Raw genomic sequence first — 12633 nt, forward strand, 5'->3', positions numbered from 1 at the left:
CAGTATACATAGAGTCCCCCAGTCGGTACTACTCGGCAGTACAGGTACTGTACTCACTCAGTACTAAACGGCAGTATGCACACAGTACTCCACTCGGTACTACACGGCAGTACAGGCACTGTACTATACTCAGTACTACACGGCAGTATACACACAGTCACCCACTCGGTACTACACGGCAGTACAGGCACTGTACCTCACTCAGTGCTACACGGCTGTACAGGCACTGTACTCCACTCAGTACTACACGGCACTATACACACTGTACTCCACTCGGTACTACACGGCAGTACAGGCACTGTACTCCACTCTGTACTCCACGGCAGTATGCACACAGTCCCCTACTCGGTACTACACGGCACTATACACACTGTACTCCACTCAGTATTACACGGCAGTATACACACAGTCCCCCACTCGGTACTACACGGCAGTACAGGCACTGTACTCCACTCAGCACTACACTGCACTATACACACAGTACTCCCCTCAGTACTACACGGCAGTATACACACAGTCCCCCACTCGGTTCTACACGGCAGTACAGGCACTGTACTCCACTCAGTACTACACGGCAGTATACACACCGTCCCCCACTCGGTACTACACGACAGTACAGGCACTGTACTCCACTCAGTACTACACGGCAGTATACACTTAGTCCCCCACTCGGTACTACACGGCAGTACAGGAACTGTACTCCACTCAGTACTACACGGCAGTATGCACACAGTACTCCACTCGGTACTACACGGCAGTACAGGCACTGTACTGTACTCAGTACTACACGGCAGTATACACACATTCCCCCACTCGGTACTACACGGCAGTACAGGCAATGTACTCCACTCAGTACTACACGGCAGTACAGGCACTGTACTCCACTCGGTACTACTCGGCACTATACACACTGTATTCCACTCGGTACTACACGGCAGTACAGGCACTGTACTCCACTCAGCACTACACTGCACTATACACACAGTGCTCCACTCGGGACTACACGGCAGTACATGCACTGTACTCCACTCAGTACTACACTGCACTATACACACAGTATTCCACTCGGTACTACACGGCAGTACAGGCACTGTACCCCACTCAGTACTACACATCAGTAAAGGCACTGTACTCCACTCGCTACTACACGGCAGTACAGGCACTGTACTCCAATCAGAACTACACGGCAGTACAGGCACTGTACTCTACTCGGGACTACACGGCAGTACAGGCACTGTACTCCACTCATCACTACACGGCAGTACAGGCACTGTACTCCACTCGGTACTACACGGCACTATACACACAGTACTCCACTCAGTACTACACGGCAGTACAGGCACTGTACTCCTTTCGGTACTACACGGCACTATACACAAAGTACTCCATTCGGGACTACACGGCAGTAAAGGCACTGTACTCCTCTCAGTACTACACGGCAGTACAGGCACTGTACTCCACTCGGGACTACACGCCAGTACAGGCACTGTACTCCAATCAGTACTACACGGCAGTACAGGCAATGTACTCCACTCAGTACTACACGGCAGTACAGGCACTGTACTCCACTCAGTACTACACGGCAGTACAGGCACTGTACTCCACTCAGTACTACACGGCAGTACAGGCACTGTACTCCACTCAGTACTACACGGCAGTACAGGCACTGTACTCCAATCAGTAGTACACGGCAGTACAGGCAATGTACTCCACTCAGTACTACACGGCAGTACAGGCACTGTACTCCACTCAGTACTACACGCCAGTACAGGCACTGTACTTCACTCAGTACTACACGGCAGTATAGGCACTGTACTCCACTCGGTACTACACGGCACTATACACACAGTATTCCACTCGGTACTACACGGCAGTACAGGTACTGTACTCCACTCAGTACTACACGGCAGTATGCACACAGAACTCCACTCGGTACTACACGGCACTATACACACAGTACACCACTGGGTACTACACGGCAATACAGGCACTGTACTCCACTCGGTACTACACGGCACTATACACACAGTACTCCACTCGGTAATACACGGCAGTACATGCACTGTACTCCACTCGGTACTACACGGCACTATACACACAGTACTCCACTCGGTACTACACGGCAGTACAGGCACTGTATTCAACTCAGTACTACACGGCAGTGTGCACACAGTACTCCACTCGGTACTACCCGGTACTATGCACACAGTACACCACTCGGTACTACACGGCAGTATACACACAGTACTCCAATCAGGACTACATGGCAGTACAGGCACTGTACTCCACTCTGTACTCCACGGCAGTATGCACACAGTCCCCTACTCGGTACTACACGGCACTATACACACTGTACTCCACTCAGTACTACACGGCAGTATACACACAGTCCCACACTCGGTACTACACGGCAGTACAGGCACTGTACTCCACTCAGTACTACACTGCACTATACACACAGTACTCCACTCAGTAGTACTCTGCACTATACATACTGAAATCCACTAGGGAATACTCCGCAGTACAGGGACTGTACTCCAATCAGTACTACACGGCAGTATGCACACAGTACTCCACTCGAGACTACACGGCAGTACAGGCACTGTACTCCACTCAGTACTACACGGCAGTATACACACAGTCCCCCACTCGGTACTACACGGCAGTACAGGGACTGTACTCCACTCAGTACTACACGGCAGTATACACACAGTCCCCCACTCGGTACTACACGGCGGTACAGGTACTATACTCCACTCAATACTACACTGCACTATACACACCGTACTCCACTCGGGACTACTCGGCAGTACAGGTACTGTACTCCACTCAATACTACACGGCAGTATACACACAGTCCCCCACTCGGTGTTACACGGCAGTACAGGCACTGTACTGTACTCAGTACTACACGGCATGACAGGTACTGTACTCCACTCAGCACTACACTGCACTATACACACGGTACTCCACTCGGTACTACACGGCAGTACAGGCACTGTACTCCACTCAGCACTACACTGCACTATACACACAGTATTCCACTCAGTACTACACGGCAGTATACACACAGTCCCCCACTCGGTACTACACGGCAGTACAGGCACTGTACTCCACTCAGTACTACACGGCAGTATACACACAGTCCCCCACTCGGTACTACACGGCAGTACAAGCACTGTACTCCACTCAGTATTACACGGCAGTACAGGCACTGTACTCCACTCGGTACTACACGGCACTATACACACAGTACTCCACTCAGTACTACACGGCAGTACAGGCACAGTACTCCACTCACTACTACACGGCAGTACAGGCACTGTACTCCACTCGGTACTACACGGCAGTACAGGCACTGTACTCCACTCAGTACTACACGGCAGTACAGGTACTGTACTCCACTCAGTACTACACGGCAGTATGCACACAGTACTCCACTCGGTACTACACGGCAGTACAGGCACTGTACTCCAATCGGTACTACACGGCAGTACAGGCACTGTACTCCACTCGGTAATCCACGGCAGTATGCACACAGTACTCCACTCGGTACTACACGGCAGTACATGCACTGTACTCCACTCGGGACTACACGGCAGTACAGGCACTGTACTCCACTCGGTACTACACGGCACTATACAAAAAGTACTCCACTCAGTACTACACGGCAGTACAGGCACTCTACTCCACTCGGGACTACACGACAGTACAGGCACTGTACTCCACTCAGTACTACAGGGCAGTACAGGCACTGTACTCCACTCAGTACTACACGGCAGTACACCCACTGTACTCCACTCGGTACTACACGGCACTATACACACAGTACTCCACTCAGTACTACACAGCAGTACAGGCACAGTACTCCACTCACTACTACACGGCAGTACAGGCACTGTACTCCACTCGGGACTACACGGCAGTACAAGCATTCTACTCCACTCAGTACTACACGGCAGTACAGGCACTGTACTCCACTCGGTACTACACGGCACTATACACACAGTACTCCACTCGGTACTACACGGCAGTACAGGTAATGTACTCCACTCAGTACTACACGGCAGTATGCACACAGTACTCCAATCGGTACTACACGGCACTATACACACACTACTCCACTCGGTACTACACGGCAATACAGGCACTGTACTACACTCGGTACTTCACTGCACTATACACACAGTACTCCACTCGGTACTACAAGGCAGTACATGCACTGTACTCCACTCGGTACTACACCGCACTATACACACAGTACTCCACTCGGTAATACACGGCAGTACATGCACTGTACTAAACTCGGTACTACACGGCACTATACACAGAGTACTCCACTCGGTACTACACGGCAGTACAGGCACTGTACTCCACTCAGTACTACACGGCAGTATGCACACAGTACTCCACTCGGTACTACACGGCACTATACACACAGTACTCCACTCGGTACTACATGGCAGTACAGGCACTGTACTCCACTCGGTACTACACGGCACTATACACACAGTACTCCACTCAGTACTACACGGCAGTACAGGCACTGTACTCCTTTCGGTACTACACGGCACTATACACAAAGTACTCCATTCGGGACTACACGGCAGTAAAGGCACTGTACTCCTCTCAGTACTACACGGCAGTACAGGCACTGTACTCCACTCGGGACTACACGCCAGTACAGGCACTGTACTCCAATCAGTACTACACGGCAGTACAGGCAATGTACTCCACTCAGTACTACACGGCAGTACAGGCACTGTACTCCACTCAGTACTACACGGCAGTACAGGCACTGTACTCCACTCAGTACTACACGGCAGTACAGGCACTGTACTCCACTCAGTACTACACGGCAGTACAGGCACTGTACTCCAATCAGTAGTACACGGCAGTACAGGCAATGTACTCCACTCAGTACTACACGGCAGTACAGGCACTGTACTCCACTCAGTACTACACGCCAGTACAGGCACTGTACTTCACTCAGTACTACACGGCAGTATAGGCACTGTACTCCACTCGGTACTACACGGCACTATACACACAGTATTCCACTCGGTACTACACGGCAGTACAGGTACTGTACTCCACTCAGTACTACACGGCAGTATGCACACAGAACTCCACTCGGTACTACACGGCACTATACACACAGTACACCACTGGGTACTACACGGCAATACAGGCACTGTACTCCACTCGGTACTACACGGCACTATACACACAGTACTCCACTCGGTAATACACGGCAGTACATGCACTGTACTCCACTCGGTACTACACGGCACTATACACACAGTACTCCACTCGGTACTACACGGCAGTACAGGCACTGTATTCAACTCAGTACTACACGGCAGTGTGCACACAGTACTCCACTCGGTACTACCCGGTACTATGCACACAGTACACCACTCGGTACTACACGGCAGTATACACACAGTACTCCAATCAGGACTACATGGCAGTACAGGCACTGTACTCCACTCTGTACTCCACGGCAGTATGCACACAGTCCCCTACTCGGTACTACACGGCACTATACACACTGTACTCCACTCAGTACTACACGGCAGTATACACACAGTCCCACACTCGGTACTACACGGCAGTACAGGCACTGTACTCCACTCAGTACTACACTGCACTATACACACAGTACTCCACTCAGTAGTACTCTGCACTATACATATTGAAATCCACTAGGGAATACTCCGCAGTACAGGGACTGTACTCCAATCAGTACTACACGGCAGTATGCACACAGTACTCCACTCGAGACTACACGGCAGTACAGGCACTGTACTCCACTCAGTACTACACGGCAGTATACACACAGTCCCCCACTCGGTACTACACGGCAGTACAGGGACTGTACTCCACTCAGTACTACACGGCAGTATACACACAGTCCCCCACTCGGTACTACACGGCGGTACAGGTACTATACTCCACTCAATACTACACTGCACTATACACACCGTACTCCACTCGGGACTACTCGGCAGTACAGGTACTGTACTCCACTCAATACTACACGGCAGTATACACACAGTCCCCCACTCGGTGTTACACGGCAGTACAGGCACTGTACTGTACTCAGTACTACACGGCATGACAGGTACTGTACTCCACTCAGCACTACACTGCACTATACACACGGTACTCCACTCGGTACTACACGGCAGTACAGGCACTGTACTCCACTCAGCACTACACTGCACTATACACACAGTATTCCACTCAGTACTACACGGCAGTATACACACAGTCCCCCACTCGGTACTACACGGCAGTACAGGCACTGTACTCCACTCAGTACTACACGGCAGTATACACACAGTCCCCCACTCGGTACTACACGGCAGTACAAGCACTGTACTCCACTCAGTATTACACGGCAGTACAGGCACTGTACTCCACTCGGTACTACACGGCACTATACACACAGTACTCCACTCAGTACTACACGGCAGTACAGGCACAGTACTCCACTCACTACTACACGGCAGTACAGGCACTGTACTCCACTCGGTACTACACGGCAGTACAGGCACTGTACTCCACTCAGTACTACACGGCAGTACAGGTACTGTACTCCACTCAGTACTACACGGCAGTATGCACACAGTACTCCACTCGGTACTACACGGCAGTACAGGCACTGTACTCCAATCGGTACTACACGGCAGTACAGGCACTGTACTCCACTCGGTAATCCACGGCAGTATGCACACAGTACTCCACTCGGTACTACACGGCAGTACATGCACTGTACTCCACTCGGGACTACACGGCAGTACAGGCACTGTACTCCACTCGGTACTACACGGCACTATACAAAAAGTACTCCACTCAGTACTACACGGCAGTACAGGCACTCTACTCCACTCGGGACTACACGACAGTACAGGCACTGTACTCCACTCAGTACTACAGGGCAGTACAGGCACTGTACTCCACTCAGTACTACACGGCAGTACACCCACTGTACTCCACTCGGTACTACACGGCACTATACACACAGTACTCCACTCAGTACTACACAGCAGTACAGGCACAGTACTCCACTCACTACTACACGGCAGTACAGGCACTGTACTCCACTCGGGACTACACGGCAGTACAAGCATTCTACTCCACTCAGTACTACACGGCAGTACAGGCACTGTACTCCACTCGGTACTACACGGCACTATACACACAGTACTCCACTCGGTACTACACGGCAGTACAGGTAATGTACTCCACTCAGTACTACACGGCAGTATGCACACAGTACTCCAATCGGTACTACACGGCACTATACACACACTACTCCACTCGGTACTACACGGCAATACAGGCACTGTACTACACTCGGTACTTCACTGCACTATACACACAGTACTCCACTCGGTACTACAAGGCAGTACATGCACTGTACTCCACTCGGTACTACACCGCACTATACACACAGTACTCCACTCGGTAATACACGGCAGTACATGCACTGTACTAAACTCGGTACTACACGGCACTATACACAGAGTACTCCACTCGGTACTACACGGCAGTACAGGCACTGTACTCCACTCAGTACTACACGGCAGTATGCACACAGTACTCCACTCGGTACTACACGGCACTATACACACAGTACTCCACTCGGTACTACATGGCAGTACAGGCACTGTACTCCACTCGGTACTACACGGCAGTATACACACAGTACTCCAATCGGGACAACATGGCAGTACAGGCACTGTACTCCACTCAGTACTACACGGCAGTATGCACACAAACCCCCACTCGGTACTACACGGCACTATACACACTGTACTCCACTCAGTACTACACAGCAGTATACACACAGTACTCCACTCAGTACTACACGGCAGTATGCTCACAAACCCCCACTCGGTACTACACGGCAGTACAGGCACTGTACTCCACTCAGTACTACACTGCACTATACACACTGTACTCCACTCAGTACTACACGGCAGTATGCACACAAACCCCCACTCGGTACTACATGGCAGTACAGGCACTGTACTCCACTCAGTACTACACGGCAGTATACACACAGTCCCCCACTCGGTACTACACGGCAGTACAGGCACTGTACTATACTCAGTACTACACGGCAGTACAGGTACTGTACTCCACTCAGCACTACACTGCAGTATGCACACAGCACTCCACTCGGGACTACACGGCAGTACAGGCACTGTACTCCACTCAGTACTACACGGCAGTAAACACACAGTCCCCCACTCGGTACTACACGGCAGTACAGGCACTGTACTATACTCAGTACTACACGGCAGTACAGGTACTGTACTCCACTCAGCACTACACTGCACTATACACACAGTAATCCACTCGGTACTACACGGCAGTACAGGCACTGTACTCGACTCAGCACTACACTGCACTATACACACTGTACTCCACTCAGTACTACACGGCAGTATACACACAGTCCCCCACTCTGTACTACACGGCAGTACAGGCACTGTACTCCACTCAGTAGTACACGGCAGAATACACACAGTCCCCCAATCGGTACTACACGGCAGCACAGGCACTGTACTCCACTCAGTACTACACGGCAGTATACATAGAGTCCCCCACTCGGTACTACACGGCAGTACAGGTACTGTACTCACTCAGTACTACACGGCAGTATGCACACAGTACTCCACTCGGTACTACACGGCAGTACAGGCACTGTACTATACTCAGTACTACACGGCAGTATACACACAGTCACCCACTCGGTACTACACGGCAGTACAGGCACTGTACCTCACTCAGTGCTACACGGCTGTACAGGCACTGTACTCCACTCAGTACTACACGGCACTATACACACTGTACTCCACTCGGTACTACACGGCAGTACAGGCACTGTACTCCACTCTGTACTCCACGGCAGTATGCACACAGTCCCCTACTCGGTACTACACGGCACTATACACACTGTATTCCACTCAGTATTACACGGCAGTATACACACAGTCCCCCACTCGGTACTACACGGCAGTACAGGCACTGTACTCCACTCAGCACTACACTGCACTATACACACAGTACTCCCCTCAGTACTACACGGCAGTATACACACAGTCCCCCACTCGGTTCTACACGGCAGTACAGGCACTGTACTCCACTCAGTACTACACGGCAGTATACACACCGTCCCCCACTCGGTACTACACGACAGTACAGGCACTGTACTCCACTCAGTACTACACGGCAGTATACACTTAGTCCCCCACTCGGTACTACACGGCAGTACAGGAACTGTACTCCACTCAGTACTACACGGCAGTATGCACACAGTACTCCACTCGGTACTACACGGCAGTACAGGCACTGTACTGTACTCAGTACTACACGGCAGTATACACACATTCCCCCACTCGGTACTACACGGCAGTACAGGCAATGTACTCCACTCAGTACTACACGGCAGTACAGGCACTGTACTCCACTCGGTACTACTCGGCACTATACACACTGTACTCCACTCGGTACTACACGGCAGTACATGCACTGTACTCCACTCAGTACTACACTGCACTATACACACAGTATTCCACTCGGTACTACACGGCAGTACAGGCACTGTACCCCACTCAGTACTACACATCAGTAAAGGCACTGTACTCCACTCGCTACTACACGGCAGTACAGGCACTGTACTCCAATCAGAACTACACGGCAGTACAGGCACTGTACTCCACTCGGGACTACACGGCAGTACAGGCACTGTACTCCACTCAGTACTACACAGCAGTACAGGCACTGTACTCCACTCGGTACTACACGGCACTATACACACAGTACTCCACTCGGTACTACACGGCAGTACAGGCACTGTACTCCACTCGGTACTACACGGCACTATACACACAGTACTCCACTCCGTACTACAGGGCAGTACAGGCACTGTACTCTACTCAGTCCTACACGGCAGTGCAGGCACTGTACTCCACTCGGTACTACACGGCACTATACACACAGTACTCCACTCGGTACTACACGGCAGTACAGGTACTGTACTCCACTCAGTACTACACGGCAGTATGCACACCGTACTCCACTCGGTACTACACGGCACTGTACACACAGTACTCCACTCTTTGCTACACGGCAATACAGGCACTGTACTCCACTCGGTACTACACGGCACTATACACACAGTACTCCACTCGGTACTACACGGCAGTACATGCACTGTACTCCACACGGTACTACACCGCACTATACACACAGTACTCCACTCGGTACTACACGGCAGTACATGCACCGTACTCCACTCGGTACTACACGGCACTATACACAGAGTACTCCAATCGGTACTACACGGAAGTACAGGCACTGTACTCCACTCAGTACTACACGGCATTATGCACACAGTACTCCACTCGGTACTACACGGCACTATACACACAGTATTCCACTCGGTACTACACGGCAATACAGGCACTGTACTCCACTCGGTACTACACGGCAGTTTACACACAGTCCCCCACTCGGTACTATACGGCAGAACAGGCACTGTACTCCACCCAGTACTACACGGCAGTAGAGGCACTGTACTCCACTCAGTACTACACGGCAGTACAGGTACTGTACACCACTCAGTACTACTCTGCACTATACACACAGTACTCCACTCGGGACTACACGGCAGTACAGGCACTGTACTCCACTTAGTACTACACGGCAGTACAGGCAATGTACTCCACTCGGTACTACACGGCACTATACACAGAGTACTCCACTCGGGACTACACGGCAGTACAGGCACTGTACTCCACTCCGGACTACACGGCAGGTTAGGCACTGTACTCCACTCAGTACTACACGGCAGTACAGGCACTGTACTCCACTCGGTACTACACGGCACTATACACACAGTACTCCATTCGGGACTACACGGCAGTACAGGCACTGTACTCCACTCAGCACTACACGCCAGTACAGGCACTGTACTCCACTCGGTACTACACGGCACTATACACACAGTACTCCACTCAGTACTACACGGCAGTACAGGCACTGTACTCCACTCAGTACTACACGGCAGTACAGGCACTGTACTCCACTCGGGACTACACGCCAGTACAGGCACTGTACTCCAATCAGTACTACACGGCAGTACAGGCAATGTACTCCACTCAGTACTACACGGCAGTACAGGCACTGTACTCCACTCAGTACTACACGGCAGTACAGGCACTGTACTCCACTCAGTACTACACGGCAGTACAGGCACTGTACTCCACTCAGTACTACACGGCAGTACAGGCACTGTACTCCAATCAGTACTACACGGCAGTACAGGCAATGTACTCCACTCAGTACTACACGGCAGTACAGGCACTGTACTCCACTCAGTACTACACGCCAGTACAGGCACTGTACTTCACTCAGTACTACACGGCAGTATAGGCACTGTACTCCACTCGGTACTACACGGCACTATACACACAGTACTCCACTAGGTACTACACGGCAGTACAGGTACTGTACTCCACTCAGTACTACACGGCAGTATGCACACAGAACTCCACTCGGTACTACACGGCACTATACACACAGTACACCACTGGGTACTACACGGCAATACAGGCACTGTACTCCACTCGGTACTACACGGCACTATACACACAGTACTCCACTCGGTAATACACGGCAGTACATGCACTGTACTCCACTCGGTACTACACGGCACTATACACACAGTACTCCACTCGGTACTACACGGCAGTACAGGCACTGTATTCAACTCAGTACTACACGGCAGTATGCACACAGTACTCCACTCGGTACTACCCGGTACTATGCACACAGTACACCACTCGGTACTACACGGCAGTACAGGCACTGTACTCCACTCGGTACTACACGGCAGTATACACACAGTACTCCAATCGGGACTACATGGCAGTACAGGCACTGTACTCCACTCTGTACTCCACGGCAGTATGCACACAGTCCCCTACTCGGTACTACACGGCACTATACACACTGTACTCCACTCAGTACTACACGGCAGTATACACACAGTACTCCACTCGGTACTACACGGCAGTACAGGCACTCTACTCCACTCAGTACTACACGCCAGTACAGGCACTGTACTCCACTCGGTACTACACGGCAGTACAGGCACTGTACTCCACTCAGTACTACACGGCACTATACACACTGTACTCCACTCGGTACTAGACGGCACTATACACACTGTACTCCACTCGGTACTACACGTAGTGCAGTCACTGTACTCCACTCGGTACTACACGCAGTACAGGCACTGTACTCCACTCGGTACTACACGGCACTATACACACAGTACTCCACTCGGTACTACACGGCAGTACAGGCATGGTACTCCACTCGGTACCACACGGCACTATACACACAGTACACCACTCGGTACTACACGGCAGTACAGGCACTGTACTCCACCCAGTACTACACGGCAGTACAGGCACTGTACTCCACTCAGTACTAGACGGCAGCATGCACACAGTACTCCAATCGGTACTACACGGCAGTACAGGCACTGTACTCCACACAGTACTACACGGTACTATACACACAGTACTCCACTCAGTACTACACTGC

Source organism: Anabrus simplex, chromosome 10, assembly GCF_040414725.1.
Source record: "Anabrus simplex isolate iqAnaSimp1 chromosome 10, ASM4041472v1, whole genome shotgun sequence".
Lineage (NCBI taxonomy): Eukaryota > Metazoa > Arthropoda > Insecta > Orthoptera > Tettigoniidae > Anabrus > Anabrus simplex.